At 42.7% G+C, this 20,116-nt stretch overlaps 1 protein-coding gene across 1 annotated transcript in view; it reads right to left on the bottom strand.

Annotated features, from left to right (window-relative positions):
- Klf9 (KLF transcription factor 9) overlaps positions 1–20,116 on the bottom strand; it is a 28,212-nt gene that overhangs the window by 6,071 nt on the left and 2,025 nt on the right. The window lies entirely within an intron of this gene.

Genomic DNA, 20,116 nt, shown 5'->3' with positions numbered 1-20,116 from the left:
AATCTAATGTATGGCTCGTCATCGCTCTGTGATCTTTCTCCTGGCTTCTAATTGGAGGCTGTCATTAATCTGGCATCTTCATCCCTGAAGTGCTTCAGAGAGAAAGGAAAGACACCCACGGATAAGATCAAGAGCCAAGAACAGCCTTTGTTAGACTCAATTAGCCTGAATAACTCAAGCTAACAGTTTCTTAGCCTACAACAAAGATCTGCTTGGAAGTGAGTTTCGAGTATAAAAGCCCAGGGATCATTTTAATTCTTCTGGAATCCTCTGAAAAAGCATTAGGTACTTTTGGACAAAAGTTGTCTAAACCTGGGGTTGGTGGTAAACTACAGTCCATTTGCCCGCCATGAGCCAAGACCAAATGGTTGAAAAAATAAATTAAAAAAAAAAAGAATATCTTATGGCATGAGAAAGCTGAAGAAAAGTTTCATGACCAGAGCCTGCTGGTGGCTTAGACCTGTAATCCTAGCTACTCAGGAAGCTAAGATCTAGGAGTTTGAAGCCATCCTAGACAGGAAAGGCTCTTATCTCCAATGAACTTCCCAAAAGTTGAAAGTGGAGCTCAAGTGATAGATTTCTGGTCTTGAGCAAAAATACTTAGGGAAAACACCTAGGCCATGAGTCCAAGTGCCAGGACTGAAACACACACAAAAAAAACGTTTTACCTCAATATATTAAATTGTATAGGAAATAACTCACTGTGGTTCATGTACTGTGTATAACTGCTCTTTCTTCCCCACAGCAGTGTTGGGCAGTTGTGATCAAGAACGTATGACCCACAAAAGTGAGGATTTTCTACTGACTTTATAGAATGTTAGCTGACTGCTGATCTTAACCAGAAGATTTAAACTTCTACATTAGGGTGTACAGAGAATTTGTAAATTTAGATGTCTTCATAAGCCAGACACATAATAAAATGTGTAAAATGTCAGGTGTACAGACCACAAGTCATGTTGGAATCCATGGTGCTTTCCCACTGAGAGATACTTTATAAATAAGAAGCATGGTCACAGCCACTGATGTTTGTATGCAGGATGGATTTTGCTTGGGAAGTATCCTTTCCTCCCCTTTAAAAACTCTCCCTGTTGTTCTTAATGTACTATGTTATTTCTCTTCTCTTTATTCCCCCTTATGGTTTTTCTCCTGTGGTTACTGTATCTGACTTTGTTACCTGGTATATTGTAAACATTTATTTGTTAATTTGCAATGGGGAAGGGAAAGGGGAAAACAAGATGGTTGGGAAGGGATGGAGGGACAAAAACATGAGAAGGGATATCAATATATGAGAAGTAATGCACCCACTACCTGATGAATGTAACTGTAACCTCATTACCCCGACAATCAAATCAAATAAAAAAATCTCCTCCAGCTAGATACCATTGGTTCACACCTATAATCCTAGCTACTTATGAGGCTGATATCTGAGGATCGTGGTTCAAAACCAGCCCAGGAAGAAAGTTCATGAGACTCTTTACTTCCAATTAACTACCTAAAAGCTAGAAATGGAGCTGTGGTTCAAAGTGGTAAAGCACTAATCTTGAGCGCAAAAACTCAGTGATAGTGTTCAGGCCCTGAGTTCAAGCCCCCAGCACGCACACACATTGCTTTGCTCCCTGCCATTTACAACCTACTGTGTGATATATTGCAGTGATACTTAATGAGAAACAATAATTAGGTACCAGCAAGAAAATAAACTAGCTGAGGATGTTGCCTAATGAGCCTGGGAAGCTGAGGCAGGAGATTTACAAGTTCAAGTTCTTTTTTGGCTACATAGCATGATCCTGTCTCAAGAAATGAGAGAGAAAAAAAGAGAGGAAGAAGGAAGAAAAAGAAAGCAGAGGTGGAGATAGGGAAAGAAGAGAGTAGAGATATGATTGTAGTCCATGAGACTGTGACTTGAGCTCCATCTCACAGACCAGGGGGAAACCCAATCAGTTCCTTTCCCTCTTTTGACTCAGTGCAAAGGTCCAAAAAGAGTTGATCAACCCTTCCTCAGACTAAACATACCATGTGACGCCACTTAGAGATGCCTTCTATTTATCTTTAGTATTAATGAAAGTTACCATCCTCCTAAGAGAAAAAAATAAGCTTGTGCCAATGCTTTATTTCTGGCCTTCACAGGAAAACACACCCAGAGGCAATGACACAATAAACTCTGCCTTACTGGAGCAGAGCTGTTAACAGCACAAGTTTCTCAGAGTTCTCATTATTTATACACCACTCCCCGCCCCTTTCAGCAACGAGCTAAGCACCTCACACTGACAGACTCTGTTCAGAGAATAAAATAAACTCTATCAAAAAGGCTACTGAACTCTGCACAAAATGTGTAAATGGCTTTCTCTACAAAGATAGATCAGGCTTCAAAATTCTCTTGTCCCTATGTGCTGATAAGAGAGAGAAATAGAACAGGCTTACTGGCCTGCAAAGAACTGCTTTTGAGAAGGAATGTCCTCTTTACTGGTAAATTAGTAGATGTTATGGTTCAAATCTTAAATGTTCATCATTTACATTAAATGTGTTCAAGGTTTCATGGCCAGATAATGGCCTGTTTGAGAGGTAGTAGAACTTGCAGAAGGCGGGGCCTAGTGGGAGAAAGTTAGGTCATGGGGGCATGTCTTTGAAGAAGATGTTGGGTCCTAGTTCACTTCCTCTCTTTTTACTTCTGGTCTGGGTTGCCATGTGCTGAGCAGCTAGCTTTCTCTACCCTGTGCTGCTGACATGATACACCGTGCTGCCACAGGCCCGAAGCAACCTAGCTACACAACCAGGACAGAAACCTCTACAACCTTGAGCCAAAATAAACCCTTTTTCCTGTATGCTGATTTCTCTCTCAGGTATTTGGTTTGTCATGGTAATGGAAAGTAGACTAACACCCCACTTGATGCTGAGTGGTTGATTTTCCATCTATGACAAAAAGGGTCAGGTTCTCGGTAGGCTCAGGGGTTGCTCACTGGATGTACTCAGCCCTTGAGTCTGCCCAGCCTCATGGGCAACCTATGCATCTTCAGTAGCACCAACTTTTCAACAAGGACCTAGAAGGTTTTAACCTTCATCAAGGCAGGAAGGTTAAAAAAAAAAGAATCAAAAACGTCCATTGCTTCCGGCAAAAATAAACCAATCTGGTTTGACACAACACACACACACACACACACACACACACACACACACACACACACACACCTAATAGAATTAGGTCTCTTTTACAGAATAACTAAAAATGCCCATTGAAACTTGTAGCTAGCTGGGCACCAGTGGCTCACGCCTGTAATCCTAGCTACTTCAGGAGGCTGAGATCTGAGGATCACAGTTCAAAGTCAGCCCAGGCAGGAAAGTCTGTGAAATTCTTAGCTCCAATCAACCACCAGAAAACCAGAAGTGGTGTTGGGGCTGAAGAGCTCAGGAACAGTGCCCAGGGCCCAAGCCCAGAGTTCAAGTCCCACGACCAAAGCCTCCTCCCGCCCCCCAAAAAACATCAAGGCTGCTTAGTGAGGGAAAATAATGTTTTTGCAAGCAAACAAAAAAGCAGCTAGGATTCCATGGATAAAAGGGCAATTTGATATTAGATATTTTTATTCCCCATTTTAACAGTCTAACACACACACACACACACACACACAACCTTTGCCAAACAGTATTTGATAGAATTTAACAGCCACTCCTAATGAAAAGCTTCTAGGAAAAATAGAAGAAAAATTCTCTAACAGGATTTAAAAAACACAGATCTAACACCTATTCTTCACATGTTAAACAGTAAAATGAAGGTAACATTCCTACTAAACTCTAGGCCAAGCATGAATACCCTTTCCTATAATTAAAAGTGAACATTGTTTAGGAAATGAATAATGAACAATTAGGTAAAGAAGTAAATGGTAGGAAGGAGGATGTTGTAAAACAAGGATTATTCACAGCTAGAATAACTTGCTTCTTGGGAAATGCAATGTATTTAAATCAAAAATCTCCTGTAAAATAATAGTTAAGCTGGGTGGTGGCTCACACCTATAACCCTATTTACTCAGATGTTGAGATCTGAGAATTATGAGTTTGGAACCAACCTAGGCAGGAAAGCACATGAGACTCTTATCTTCAGTGAAGCATCAGAAAACCAGAGTTGGAGTTGTGGTTCAAAGTAGGAGAGTGCTAGCCTTGAGCAAAAAAGCTCAAGAACAGTGGTCAGGCCCTGAATTCAAGACTCAGGACCAGTACACACACACACACACACACACACACACACACACACGAGTACACACACACACATGAGTACACACACACACACACACACACACACACACACACACACACACACGAAGAGTGGAAGATTTTCCATGCTGCTACTTCTGTGTAAAGCTCTATGGTACAAATATGACCACCTCTGTGCCAACTTATGTATGAAGTTAGCACACACTATAAGAATTTCTTTTTTTAGGGTTCGCAGAATTACTTCTGAAGTTCACCTGGAAGAATACGCCAAACTTGTCAGGAAACTTTTGTGAAAGAACAAATAGTATGTGAGCACTTGTAATATGAGTTATTAAAAATGTATTATTAAAGCTGTAATAATTAAGACACTGAGATTCTAGTACAGGGAAAGACAAATTGGTGAAGCCAAGCAAGGCTGAAAATAAAGCAAAAAGAAAAAACTATAGAGATTTAGTAGATGGTAATGAGGGTATTTCAAATCTGTGAAGCAGAAAATGTTTCACTCTATAGGTAACAAGGTACCAAGTTAAAAAATAAAGGCTAAATCTGGACCTCTACTCTATAGTTTTTCTCACTTGATTCCCAAAGTGCTATAGATATAAGTGTAAAATAAATAAAATCATAAATAATACCTGAGGGCTGGTGATTTACACCTGTAATCCTACTCAGGTCTGAGAATCATGGTTCAAAGACAGCCTAGGCAGGAAAGTGTGAGATTTTCAGTGCAAAGCCAGTCTGGGCAGAGAAATCCAAGAGACTCTTTTTTTTTTAAGGTTCAGTATTGATAGTTTAATTATTTTCTTAAGCTCTTCAATACAGTTTTCCAGATATATCCCCATGTCTTCTTTTTCTCTGTCCCTTCTTTGTTTGCTATCAATTGTATCAACCATTACAGTATGTCTTAAGGTTGGAATCACAATTGGGTAAATTTCTTTTATGCAGATTGCTCTGTCTTGGAAAAGAGTAGAAAAAATTAACAGAGATATTCAATTTGTCCAAGAGACTCTTATCTTAAATTAATCAGAAGAAGAAGAAGAAGAGGAGGGGGGGAGGAGGAAGAGAAGAGAAGGTAAAGAAAGAAAAAAAGGAGAAAGATAAAAGGAAAATAAAGTCCTAACTAAGGCATGGCTCAAGTGGTAGAGTGCCAACAAGCCCAATCAGAACCCCAATGCATTGAGTTCAAGGCCCAATACTTTACACAAAAAAGAGACAGACAGACACATAGAGAAATATAAAATATATTCAAGCTCAAAAGTACTGAAAACTTACCAACTAAGACACAGGTAAAATAATCTGTAGGGCTGGTGAAAATATTGTAGTCTATCCCTACTACCCTACCACTGCTAGAGCTATGAGGGAAGGTGGGACTCAACTTGTTCCAGAGCCATCTAGGAGTGTTCTGGGAGTAATGTTTGGTAATAATCAATTTGGTAATAATTGGATAAGGACAGAAAAAGATACAGAGGTACCAACACTGTTTATAAGAATTGAAAGTCTGCCAGGAGCCTATGGCTCATGCCTGTAATCCTGGCTACACAGGAGGCTGAAATCTGAGAGCCTGGGCAGCAAAGACTATGAGACTCTTATCTCCAATTAACCATCAGAAGTCTGGAAGTGGTGCTGTGCCTCAAAATGGGAGAGTCAGTCTTGAGCTAAAGAGCTCAGGGACAGCACCAAAGATCAGAGTTCAAGCCCCATGACTGACGAAAGAAAGAAAGAAAGAAAGAAAGAAAGAAAGAAAGAAAGAAAGAAAGAAAGAAAGAAAATTAGAAGTTTGTAACAACTGAAATGCATAAGAATAAGCTGCTGGTTTCACACAGCATAGTGGATCCATATGGTAGAAGAGTATGTACCTGTCAAAATGGCACCAGGCCGATAGTCAATGGAATGAAAAGGTATGAGGTATCTACTATTAAGTGAGAATGGCAGCATGTGGTCTCTTGTACCCATGTATAAGCACCTGCAGAGAGAAAAAAAAACCCTAGAAGACTATATACAAAATATGAATAATGAATTTTTGCCTGCGAGGAGATAAGGAGTAACTTCTACTTTTTCTGATCTTACCCCAATATTTTCTATTTTTTTTTCGAAAAACATGAATGCAAAGCCAGATGCTGGTGGCTCATATCTGGTAATCCTCACTCCTCAAGAGGCTGAGATCTGAGGATCACTGTTCAAAACCATCCCTGGAAGGGGAGACTTTTATCTCCACTTAGCCAGCAAAAAAAAAAAGGCACAAGTAGGGGTACGGCACTGGCCTTGAGGTAAAAGAGCACTACCCTTGAGACCCTAAGTTTAAGCCCCAGGTACTGGCCCAAAAAATGAGTACAGATTGCTTTGATAAGAGAAAGTTCTTAGATCGGGAGTGTGGCCTAGTGGTAGAGTGCTTGCCTAGCATGTAGGAAGCCCTGGGTTCCATCTCTCGGTACCACACATACAGAAGAAGCAGGGATACTGCAGTACTATGGCTCAAGTGGTTTAGCAATGTCCTTGAGAAAGCTCAAGGACAGCATCCAGGCCCTGAGTTCAAGCCCCAGGACTGGATATAAAGAAAAAAGAAAAGATGGAAGAAAGGAAGGAAGGAAAAGTTATTCAAAAATTAATGGAAGGAGGGAAGGAAGGAAGGATGGAAGGAAAAGTTACTTAAAAATTAATTTAAAATACGTTAAAGAATTGTGAGTTTCAGACCAGTTTGGCATCATAGTGATACATTGTCTCAAGACAAACATATAAATAATGTCCTATATGAGGGTAGAGTATGCATGATTTACCTCTCAAAAAGATATTGTTTTAATTGTCTTTAAGTAGTTGTACACAGGAACTTGCATTCAACAAAGCAGTTTATGGGTACAGTGCATCTTGATCGATGTTGAAACGCCTTTTCCTGAGAAATCACTAAGACAACTGGGACACTGCAGGTGTCCAAGAGCCAAGCAAATTGTTAGAAAGTGAGAAACTTTCTGAGCATGCATCTGTTTTCTCACTCCCCCTCCACTTCTTTTTCCACTTTTTCCTCACGAAAATGGCCCTTAGAATGGATAGGACCCATTTTATTTCCCTCCTTCCCTCCCTCCCTTTTCCCTTCCCTTCCCTTCTTCCTTCCTTGCTACATTCACATACAGTAGTAACAGGGTTACTGAGGAAGAACTGTCATTGCTAAGAACAGGCAAGAGTGATAAAATGGTAAAGAAATACAAAGGTCAGATTCCAATAAAGCATGTCTTGTGAAGCAGGTGGGGCATGCAACCTACACAAGCCAGTCCAGACCCCATGCTTCAGGAATCCTGCAGTTCATAACCATCTGGTCTCCATCCCCCACAAAAAAGCAACATGGACTTGGAGATGCAGAGCTTGAACAGTTGCTTTTATTCCATTCTCCATCATCCCCACATGCAGAACCATCCCTGCATATTCTCTGCATACATTGTTTAGCTAATCCATGGATTCAAACACAGCTAAGCAGGGTATGAAGCTTAGTGGTAAAGAACTTGCCTGAGAGGTGCAAGGCCCTGGGTTTGATCCTATCACAAGGAAGAAAGAAATCAAAAGCCTCCTGTTCCCAGGGAATATTGCTCCATCTGTAAATTTCCAGAATACAGCTTGTTGGCACTGAAAAAAATATAATCCCGAATGCCATTCCATTAGCAGTGGCTCCTGGCCTCTTCCTGAATCCCTATGATTCACATTCCTTTAACGTTTTATTTGTTGATTCCACAGAGCCCCTACAGAATTTGGATGTGGGAATTTTTTTTAACTGCTTAGGCCCTGTATTTATCTCTGAAAAGGGAAGCAGCTTGTACCTCATGGCAGGACCTGAAACAGGAAATGGGTGCAGGTAGCATCTGTATAAAATCTGTACAGAACTTCCTCACTGAGGACTTTCACTGTGGAAGCAGCAAATCGGGCTACATATAACTTGTGCCACTTCATCCTCACTGGAGATTCTGAGAGCCAACTCCAGTGGACCTGGTTGACTGCCAATCAAAGACAGCAGACATAAGATTATTCGCCTTTAAATGTCCTCTGTCTTGGCTGGAAGCAGTGTAGACTGAAATGTGGGTCCTAAGTGGGCATTCTTAAATATAAGAAGGACCTGCCTCTTGGTATACTTTGATTTTTTTTTTTTTTTTTTTTTTGCCATTGCTGGGCTTGAGCTCAGGGTCTGAGCACTGTCCTTGGACTTTCTCAAGGCTAGAGCTCTACCACTTGAGCCTCAGCACCACTTCCGGCTTTTTCCTATGTATGTGGTAACAAGGAATCGAACCCTGGTCTTCATGCATGTTAGGCAAGCACTTTAACCACTAGGCCAAACTCCCGGCCCCCTATACTTTGATTTTTTTAAAGAAATGTTTATGTCAGCATGTAGGGTTGACTGTCATTTTGTCCATTCTCCTATAAACACACAGGGAGTCCCAGAGTCCCCAAAAGATCAGGCCCAGCTTAGCTGGTTCCCCAGCTAGCAGTAGGTCTGCCTCTGCCCTGTCATTTCTGGGAAAGATAAGTAAGGAATAATCCTCTAAGCATTGGGCACTGAACCAGATATACGTGCTTCCTGACTAATGACACAGATTTTCTTTTTTTTCAGTCTTGAACTCTGGGCCTCGGCATTGTCCCTGAGCTCTTCAGCTCAAAGCTACTACCCTACCCTCTGAGCCACAGTGCCACTTCTGGTTTTCTGGTGGTTAATTGGAGATAAAAGTCTCACAGACTTTAGTACCTGGGCTGGCTTTCAACCGTGATCCTCAGATCTTAGCCTCCTGAGTAGCTAGGATTACAGGTGTGAGCCACCATGCCTGGCACACAGATTATTTTAACCATTGGATTTGGAGGCGATTTTTATGATCACTGAGTTCTAGACTTACATTTCAGAAGAATCTGATGCAAGAGGCAAGTGATTTGCTCCATCTGCATTTCTAACAAGTTCTCCCTTGATGCTGAAGCTGCAGATCTCAGGAGCACAGAGTCACCAGGCACCAATGGCTTACACCTGTAAGCCTAGCCACTCAGGAGGTTGAGGTCTGAAGATTGCTAGATCCTTGAGGCAACCCAGGCAGGAAAGTCCATCTCCAACTAGCTACCACACACAAAAAGTGGACACATGTATACTCTGTTGCTGAGCTATAATGTTTTCTGGGTCAGATGTGCCTTTTTTTCATTGTTCAGTGTACAATGGGTTTGTCCAAGTAAAGAAGCATCTATACAGACATAAAGGTCTCTTAAGTGCCCAGTGCTGTAGAGACAGGCTTGGGAAATCCCCAGGAAAGGCTACTGTTGTCCCTTCCTTATCACACCTAGAACTGAAATAAACCCCCACAAGTGAGGTAGCTGCTGCCAGGAGAGGTCATGCATTCATGCATGCCTGGAAGAGTTCTTCCCTTCCAAATGTAGAGAAAGAACAGCACTGGAAAAAGACTGTATTGCAGTGTCTGGGTTCTACCATCTGGAGTCTCATGCAGAGGCCCACCTCAGCAGAGAAAAAGCAGGCGATGAGGGGACACAAGAAGATACATAGCAGCCACTGACTGTCACCAAGGGAGATAGATGACAATGCCACTTGCATAATAGGTGAGCTCCCTGCCCACCAGCTAAGGGATCTTAAAGAAAGGCAAAGGAGGGCCCAGGAGTTTGTCCTAGTGGTAGAGTGCTTGTCTAACATGCACAAAGACCCAGGTTTGATTCTTCGGTACCATATACATAGAAAAAAGCCAGAAGTGGTGCTGTGGCTCAAAAGGTAGAGCTCTGGCCTTGAGAAAGACCAAGGACAGTGCTCAGGATCTGAGTTCAAGGCTGAGGACTGGCAAAAAAAAAAAAAGGCAAAGAAGCATACATCATGATACTAACTCTGATTTGGGCAACTTTCACCCCCAAAGTGAAATTTAATAGAGAAGTGATTGAGAAGCTTTGAACTGCCAAGAGGAAGTTTTCCCCAGTAGAAGAAATGGAGAAACTAAAGCCTGGTTATCAGATATCCCGGCTAAGGGGCTCGGTATGTAGCTTAGTGGTAAAGTGCTTGTCTAGCATGCAGGAAGTCCTGGGTTCTATTCCTTAATACCACATAAACAGAAGTTGACGCTGTGGCTCAAATGGTAGAGTGCTAGCCTTGAGCCAAAAAGAAGCTCAAGGACAGTGCCTAGGCACTGAGTTCAAGCCCCAGGACTGGAAAAAAAAATAGAGAAAAAAAATACCAGCTAAGTCATACCCCCATGTATTTAAGTGCAAGTGATGCTTTTCCAGCACAGGCTTCCAATCTTCCCCCATGGGTTCCACACATTGCTGGTACTGGGACTGCTGTGACCACAAAATCCACTCATGGCCATGGGGGCTATAGTGAAACCTCTGTTCCTGAGTGGAGTTAGGCCATTGCTTCTCATGGTTTAGTGTTGATCACCGAAGACCACACGTACCTGTCATGAAGGAAACTCCTAAGGCACTTTCCCAGAGGTCCCAGAGAATGGAACCTTTATGGCACTATTCTAAAACTTAGGAGCAACCTCCCCAACGCCTCTCCCCCCATCTGACACTGGGATACTGGTGGGAAGATTCAGGTTAAGGCAAAGACTTGGGGAAAGGCTTAGGCTCACACCAGAGTAGTATTTGGTGACTGGTCACAGGTATGGTTTGCCACTGTAAAGTCAAACTGTTTGTTCTTTTGTTTTTGAGACAGAGTCCTGTTATATAACCCACGCTGCCTTCAAACTCATGATCCTCCTGCCTCATGCCTTTATAGTGCTGGTATTCTAGGCATGCATCACCACACCTGACTTCATTGTATACTTTCAGTAAAACCATAATCGTACAAAACTACAGTAGTATTATGGTACCCTCAGGATGTAAGTCACTTTTATGGGCTGTGTAAGTTACTTTTAAGCTTTACTTTTGGCCTTATATATTTACTAGGGTGGTTTTGTTGAGCCCTGTGTGCACAGCATACTTTTGAATCAACAAGAACCACAGCTCATCTTTGTACAATTTTCGCCTTTATCTATCAGCAAATAGGACAATAAAGATTCATGTAAACATGATTCATTTTTGAGCATCACAATGAACAGTCTGGGGTTAAGATCAAGTGAACAGCTCCAAAAATTTCACTGCTGCTGTTAAAATTTGTTCCCAACATGAGGCCTTTAGTTTTTGGGCTTTGAGATCACTTCCAGGTGTAAGACATGTTGACACACACAGTTAACTGCAAAGACCTTTCTGTCCATTCACTTATGGCCCAACTTTTCAGTAAAACCCCGGAGACTGGAGAAAAAATTGTCAAAATTTTTCCTGCCAGTCCTGGTGCTTGAACACAGGGCCTGGGCACTGTCCTTGGGTGTTTCTCAAAGCTAGCGCTCTACCACTTGAGCCATGGTGCTACTTCTGGCTTACTCAGTGTATATGGTACCAAGGAATTGAACCCAAGGCTTTATGCATGCTAGACAAGCACTCTACCACTAAGCCATGCTCCCAGCCCTGTCATACCTGTCAAGCTTCTTGCAACCTGGCTTGCAAGTCTAACTGGGCCGCTGAGGGCATAAGTGTTAGGTTTGCCTGTTTGACATTTATCTTGACTTGTCAGTAATACATACCACACTTTAAATTCCCCTTTGCAGCCCTTCTTCCTCACTTCACATCTATATGAAATTCTAGTTGGTGATCCTATGCCTCTAGACCCAAGTGGCTGCATATGATGTGGCCATGACACAGTAGTGATTTCAGGAGGAGACAGGGGCCCAACTTGAGCTTGATTATGGGACTTAAAGCCTGGCACTTTTGCTAGAAATATTGAGAATGGGACACTGCCATTCTATGGGGTTTGCCAAACTGCCAGGATGTATCTAGCTAGTTTGAAGCCACCTTACCATCCTCCAGAAAGCTTGTCTATAGATGAGGCCTGAGTAAATTGCAGCAAGGCCAAGCCATAGAGACCCTGAACACCTGTATCCAGTGATACCCACAGCCGCAGCGTTCACAGGAATGTCCGCGTTTTGAACTCACAAAGCTCGATAATTTTTATTGAGCCTATTCAAGTTTGAATTCTGTTGCTGGCAAACACAAGTTCTAATACAGCAATGGTTTCAAAACTGGGTTCTTTTCTACTTGGATGGAAGCAAGTTCTTAGTGACTATGGAAAATACACAGTAGTTATGGTCAGAGTCCAAGATTCTGCTGACTTTCCTAATGAAGGTTCATGAAAACAGCCACATACAAGGCTGAGGAACGCATTGGGGCTAAATCCAAGGGAACCATGAAAAACATTGATCTCTTCCCATTGGCAGAAATGCTGGGTCCCAGGGCAACAGCCATTCATGCAAAACTCTAAATCCACAGAAACATGCTCAGAGAATTCCAGTAGACCCTTGGGCAGAGTTAACTAGAGTGCAAAACAAGAATAACAATACCTCTCTCACACATACAAGATTGCTGAGTTTGAATTAATTCATTCATTTATTTATTGTCTTTTCTTCTTTGATACTGGGGATCAAACTCAGGACGCTGCACTTGTTAGCACGCAGCCCAGGACTGCTGTTTTGTTTTTTGTGGGTTTTTTTTTTTTTTTTGGTCAGTCCTGGGGCTTGAACTCAGAGCCTGGGCATTGTTCTTGAGCTTTCTCAAGGCTAGTGCTCTACCACTGGAACCACTATACCACTTCTGACGTTTTCTGTGTATGTGTAATCAAGGAATTGAACCCAGGACTTCGTGCATGCTAGGCAAGCACTCTACCACTAGGCCACACTCTTGGTCCCAATTGTTGAGTTTCAATGTGACACTTATGTAAGCTACTTAGCTTGGACTCTTAACACATAATTAACGTTAGATGTTATTTGTTATTACTATTATTCACAAAATCAACAGTGTCTCTTAACAGTGTCTCTTAGCATTTAGCAGGTTTTTTTTCCCCCCACACAACAGTCAATCAATAAGATTTAGGTGAATGAGATGCTTCTGGATGCATCTAGAATTCCTAGCAACACATCCAGGAATCTCAAGGGCTTCTGGGCCACATATGCGAATTATTTTAATTGTCACAATACTCAGCAGATGGGGATTGAACGCTAAATGCTTTCCATATCTCATCTGAATAAGCCTCAAACTCATGACTATGTTACTAGCAAATCCCATTTTAGAGGTGAGAAGACTGAGGCTCTGAGTAAGCACTGCTGTGATCTTAGATAAGAGCAGGATTCAAACCCATCCACAGCTGGGGATGCTAACAACAGCTCCTCTCTATCACTGGCACTGTAATAAAGGTGAAGGGCCACTCACATTTAAGTTGGCTAGGCTGGAATGGTCTCTTGAGGTCAGTAACACATGACTCAAGCCCTGCTCTGACTGCTATCCTAGCAGAGTGAGAGCCCCAGAAGATAGAGATACTAAAGTCTCCCATCCATCCCATTTCTCTGAGCAAGAAAGAGTTGTAAGATTCCTTCCAGGATGAAAATGCCAACCACTACCACCACAAAGATGCGGGGGGGGGGGGGAGTGTCAATTCCAAAAGTAATGATAACACTTCACTGACTATAACACACTGTGGCCTGTCTCTCAAAAGCTGGTCATTAATTCTGTATGGTTCAAGATCTCCCTTTCTCTTTTTTACTCTATTCCAATAATGTTTTCACTTTTTCAAAAAGCTCACTCTGGCCAGCCAGGAATGAATTCCATTCTCCTAGTCAGGTTTATGACCATTCTCAATTTTACTTTTATTATTCATTTTTACTTCTTTGTGCTGGTCTTGGGACTTGAACTCAGGGCCTGGGCACTGTCCCAGAGTTTCTTTATGGGCTCCACGCTAGTGCTTTACCACTGGAGCCACAGTGCCACTTCCAGTTTTTTCTGAGTAATCTGTTAGAGATAAGACTTGTCCTATAAGGTAAGACATGGACTTGTCTGCCCAGGATGGCTTCAAACTATTATCTTCAGACCTCAGACTCTTGGGTAGCTAGGCTTACAAATATGAATCACCAGTACTTGTACCTCGCAGTTTTATTTAAAAATAAAAATAAAGATTTAGAGGCATGGGGGTGGGGGGCTCAGTGATAAGAATACTTCTTTAGAATGCTTGGGATCCAGTTTCCATTCCTAGTATAGTAAACAATCAAACAAATAAATAAATGCAAAGTGTCAACAGCTCTGACCTTGACTGGTGAATTAACTGATTCTGGTAGGTGTAAGACCTTTAGATTTCAGGTCCAGATTCTCAATCCCCATCTAAGGATTGCAGAATCTAGCATGCTTGGTGGAAAACTATAAAAAGAGCACCCTGCAGGCACACCCACTGGCAAAGAAGCTTTGGGCACAAATGCAAATCAATACCTTGGAAGATCTCACACAAATGAATGCTTATTTTCTTCCCAGGGATCTTGGACTCATGAATAATGACATTAGACCCATTATTTGCTGTGGAGACTGCTTGAGGCCAGGACCAGATTTATGTTTACTCTTGGCCTTAATGCACCAGAAAGGAATCAAAGTTCCCGTTGGATTCCAGGAAGGGAGGAACAGGAAACTTCTTCAGTCTTGTTTTGGGCAGATTTAGTGTGTTGTTCTGGTAACAAAAGGCAAAAGCCATATCTGAACAACTCTACCTCTGACCGCTTTCACTTGGTTAATTCCATGAAGCAGCTCTTTAAGATCACGTTAAAAAGAGAAAACAAAGAGAAAAAGTAAGGCACAGATTAAAATCATCAGGAGGAAACAGGGAAAGAATTCACAATGAAGAAGAGCTCCTGAGCATGCACTGAGTGAAACATGGCAGAAGTTAAAGGCTTCAGTATCCTCTGCTCAGGAACTCCTTCCAGATCCTTGGGCCCTGGTATGCTGCTGAGGAAAGAGGTTCTGAGAGAGGATAGGACAGGCCCAGATTCATGCTGTAGCCATAGCAGACAGGCTTCTTTCCAGTCCTGGCAGTCTGTTTCCACTCTTTCCCAAGACCCCTAAATGTTCAAATGAAATCTTCCTCAATCTCTCTGAGAGGATGGGCACATGCTTTAAACAAACAAACAAAAAGAAGACAAAATGGATGACATGACCTTTCAAGGTCACCTCCAACCTCCAAGTTCCATTCTATTGACACTGATAACTGCTGTCACCAAGTGCCTATACCTCTGAACTCAATTTCAACAAAATATGGGACCAACCAGCATTCTCTAGATAGAGGATTATCCCTTTTTAGCCATATATGGATTTTCCTGCTTTCCTTTTTCCTCTTCTTTTTGACTCTCATATGTGTGTGTGTGTGTGTGTGTCTGTGTTGCATAGAAACAGAAAGTGCCTTTGTACCAATTACTAGGCATTAATTTACTCTGTTCAAGTGGGAGCTGGGTTTGCTAGAGAAACATTAGGGAAGGGTGGGAGGTGAGGTGTGTGGGAGGTTTCTAGCTGTAGAAGCATTTCATGATGTAAGCTTTTTGCCCAAGCTTGAGAACAGACAAGGAAAGAGAGAGAGGGAGGGAGGGAGAGAGAGAAAAGAGAGAGAGAGAGAGATAAAAAATCTGGAAGATTTTGAAAATCAAGACTGACAAGACAGCAGAAAACTTTTTTTTTTCTAATCAAGAATGCTAATGATCACAAGGCATTCAGAAACTCAACTGCTGGGCTAGAAAGCAGGTTCTAATCAGATCATGCCTGTGGTTAGAGGGGCTCCTGAAAGAGCCAGTTCTGGGAAATCATCCGCCCACTTCTCCTCTCAATGAACTTATTAGGGAAGACCGTCGTCAGCTGCTTTCCCAATACGTCATGTGATGTTTTCCCCTGGGAATTTCAACTTGGGAATTTCCCACAGACGCTGCAGAATGACTGGTTCTTGGGATAAATATCAACAATTGAGACAGGAATGTAAATCTGACCCCAAATCCCAGGATTGCACTCCATCTCTGTGTCTGAAAGGAAGGGGCTATCCTCATTCAGAGGGAGTTGTTTTCTCTGGAGCCTTCTTTCCCCACCTGACTTACCACTCCCACCCTCTTTTCCCTCTTCACCATCCACAGAGGATTTGGGAGAAAAGTCAAAGAAGCAACCTGTGTGCACTATAATTTTACATCCACTTGCACTTTCTGCTGAGAAGCAGGCGTGCTGCCAGCCTTGGAGAAGCTAAGGAAAACTAGTTGGCCAGTGTTGAAGCAGAATAGATGCAGACAAAAAAAGAAATGAGGAAAAAAGGCTGGCCGCTCCATGGCTCGTGCCTGTAATTCTAGCTATTCAAGAAGCTGAGATCTGAGGATCATGGTTCTGAGCCAGACAGGGGCAGAAAAGTCTGGGATGCTCTTATCTCCGATTGGCCAGAAGAAAACACAGAAGTAGAGGTGTGGCTTCAGTGGGTGTGGCTTAACTTCTGTGCCAGTCTTGAGAGACAAAACCAAGTGAGAATGTGAAGTCATGATTTTAATCCTCAGCACACACATACACATAGAGAAAGGGGAGGGGGGAGGAAATGAGGAATTGGTCTTTCCATATCTGGGACTAAGAATAAGAGCTGACATAGTCTTCCTTCCCCAGGAGACAATTTGGCTATGGCTCCAGCTGTAGAGCTGTAAGGCCATGTTTCCCTGGGCTCAAGAAAGTCTTCATCTCTTTTCTGAAACCCAAAAGGAAACCCATGCAAGCTTAAGAACATATTCCCTAAGCTGAGCTGTCTACGTGCCACCCTTAGCTATCCTCTACTGTCATTTCTCTCTAACAGAACTCTTGAGTCTAGACATTCTCACTGGGGACAGGTAGGTGACATCGCTCCCAAGAGGGTAAAATTTACTTTTTGAGTAAGTACAAACAATCTTACCTATTATAATGATTTGTGGCCTTACAAAGGGGGCACAGTCTATAAATAGCTCAATAATGTTGTGGTGGTATTAAAATTTCATGGAAAATGGGTTGGGCAGTTATGGAAAATTGTCTTAAGTCAGGGGAGAGATAATGGGATGCGGGGAGGTAGAGAAACAGTTACCTGGGCAAACCCCGCTTCAGGCTTAGTCATGAATCTAATTTAAGGAGGCATGGCAGGTGTGAACTAGCATTCCACACCACTCTGAGGAGTTGTGGGAAAGGAACTGGGCAAAGCACACTTCCTTAAAGACTACCATAGTACTTCGCTTCCACTCAGACTGAGAGGAAAACGTGGCAGGGACTGGGCCACTGCTTTCCATGGGCTGCTGATGCCTGGTGAGCAACTTAGATCTGGCCCTGCTTGGATTTGGCTCTGGTGCTGGAGAATGAACCCAGAGCTCTGGGCATATCTGATGACACTAGACTCTCTTTAATCAAATAGTGGACTCCCAAGCTAGGGGAGTAGAATGCAGGAGGCACAGGACAACCTGAGCACCCGTGCAAGCAAGGTGGGTTAGAATTAGCCAGTAAGGGTTGCAGAATTAACTTCCAAGCAGTGAATGATAGCTTCTTTGGTGGGAGATTGGGTGGGTCCCTCCTTTCAGTCAGAAAGTCCAAGCATCTCGGGAAAATATTCAACTAGTATAAGGAGGAACAAGCTACCACTTGAGGTTTTTACACAAGAACCTGTAAGCTGAGACTAGTATCCCTATATTGTAGGTTAACAAACTGAGGCTCAAAGTAGAGACTGCAAACCTAAATGCCAACAGAGACCATGTAAATGATTAAAAATATTCCTATTCAGTCCTACTGAACTGGGTATGGTGATACACGACTGTCATTTCAGTCAGGAAACTAAAGCAAGAGGATCTCAAATTCAAAGCCACCCTGGGCTATATAGTGAGATCTTGCCCCCCAAAGCATCAACAGCTCATTTTCACAGTACAGATAATCTGCTTTTTGAGCTAATGAAAATGTATTCCTTTCCTAACAAACTTTACAAATAATACTTCTAAAAAAAATCAATTAAAAGTACCCATAGGAATAAGAGCAAGGCATTCAATTGTTCAATTGGTACCAGTTCTATTGCTAGATCTTTTGTTTTTTTGTTTTGTTTTTCTCCCCCCCCCCACAAACACACACACCCCAGATAAGCCAGAAATCTGGACTTGTGTTCATATCCTGATTTTCAGATGTTGGGAAGCAATGAAATTTTTATAAACCCTACATTTGGCCACAGCAAACAAATCTGCAAAGCAAATTCAGTTAGCAGCCCTCCAGTTTGTAAACTCCCAATTCAAGTACCTTGCTTAGGCTCTTAGCACTAAGAAACAGCAGCACAAACAGAAAGACAGCTCATTCAGCCTCCATTATGCCCTTCCTCACTGGACACTATGGAAGGAGCTGCCCTGGATTAAATGAAAATGTGTCAGAATGATTCAACTTCTAAAGCTGCTGGGCCATGGATGTGGCAGTTGTGAGGCTCTATAAGGAAATGAGCGAGCAGGAGATTCTCCAGGGAACCTGGTGAGTAGCAGTGAGCGTGGGGGTGTGGCATGGCTGTTAGCTCTTGAGATCATTATAGAAGGCAGATATTCCAAAAAGCTATCTCTGTGTTCCATGTCTGCACTCTGGAATCAGCAGAAACAAAATCAGGGAGCCTTATACCCACCAAAAACTAGACCTAACTTGAAGTTCACTGAAACTTCAGAAGTATGAACCATACCAGTCTTTTATTTAGCAGACATATGCTTCTGCCAAGATCTAGAGAAGCTCAAGATTTTGCCCAACCACTTCCTGGGATAATGGGGCCACTCCCCCCTTCCGATCCCCCAAACACTCAAGGAAGACCTCTGCAATTACTATTTCACTAGTTTCGAAAGAATGACTGCAGCATTTAAAACAGGATGAACATTTCTTTCACTTCTTTTTTTTTTTTTTCCCCAGCACGGACTGTGTAAAAGGTTCTCCTGGAACAGCTAAGCCAAGTTGCCTTATGGAGAATTAAAGAGCAGCACGCATGCACACAACTCCTAAGCAGCCATTTCTATAAATGCCTGAGAAAAAAACACTCCTCTGCATGGCCCCAGAATGCTGGAAACCCTCCTGTTCCTGAGGCAGACAGGCTCTGTAGCAACCCCAGGCACTGCGGGCCTTTCCAGCTGCACCACTGAGCAGTTCCCTGAAGGAGAAAATGCCTTTGCTCAAGGTGGTAGTGCGGGTGGATAGGAGCAAGTGGACTCTGGGAACATGGCTGACATGGCCAGGCCTGCCCAACAGCTGTTGGTCAGTAACACCCTCCATGCACACACTCCTGCTTCACCCCCAGAGCCACAAGAAAACTCACATCTCCCAAGGTACCTGGCTCTCACCCACCTCATAGACACAAACTTTCAAAGTTATTGTTTTATGTGACAACCTCAAGGTTAATTTCAAATGGAACCTGATTATGCATTAATCATGGAGGAAATTCAGACATTTCCGTGCCAGTAGCCACCTCCACATGAATCTCTTCCAGAGAGAGAGAGAGAGAGAGAGAGAGAGACAGACAGACAGACAGACAGAGAGACAGACAGAGAGACAGACAGAGAGACAGAGCTTTTAAGAATCAAAGCAAACCAAGACAGAAAATCCTCACCAGAATATCATTTTGACACAAAAGGCCCAGGGCCACTTTTTCCAAACTATCTAACCATTACACGAAAACACCTTTCCAAAAAGAAAAAGGAAAAGAGCATCTTGTCACAGGCACAGTGAGAAAAACCAGTGTTGTCAGAAAACCAGGCCCAGAACAGCAGTTCGAAGAGAACCTTCCTACAGTCAGACGACATGTCCACAAGTGGATGGATGCCAAGTATTCCAGTTCATGTTTACTAGAAACAACACAGTGGGCACACTTTTAAACTCCCTGAAAGCCCCAAAAGCTCATGCCTACACAGTTGAAGACTGTCCATCAACACTCAGGTGCCAGGCTCTGCAGCCTCCTAGCACCCCACATCCATTATGGAGCCTGGGCCTCTGGCAAGGCCCACACCTCCACCCGAAGGGCTCTACTTAGAGGTCGAAGGAGCGACCTAAATCACGAGGAACCAAGACAGAGTGGAAACGCACATCT

Source organism: Megascapheus bottae, chromosome 3 (genome assembly GCF_031878675.1).
Source record: "Megascapheus bottae isolate mThoBot1 chromosome 3, mThoBot2.hap1, whole genome shotgun sequence".
Lineage (NCBI taxonomy): Eukaryota > Metazoa > Chordata > Mammalia > Rodentia > Geomyidae > Megascapheus > Megascapheus bottae.
Note: the sequence above shows the minus strand (reverse complement) of the source record. Positions and strands in the feature narration are given on the sequence as shown.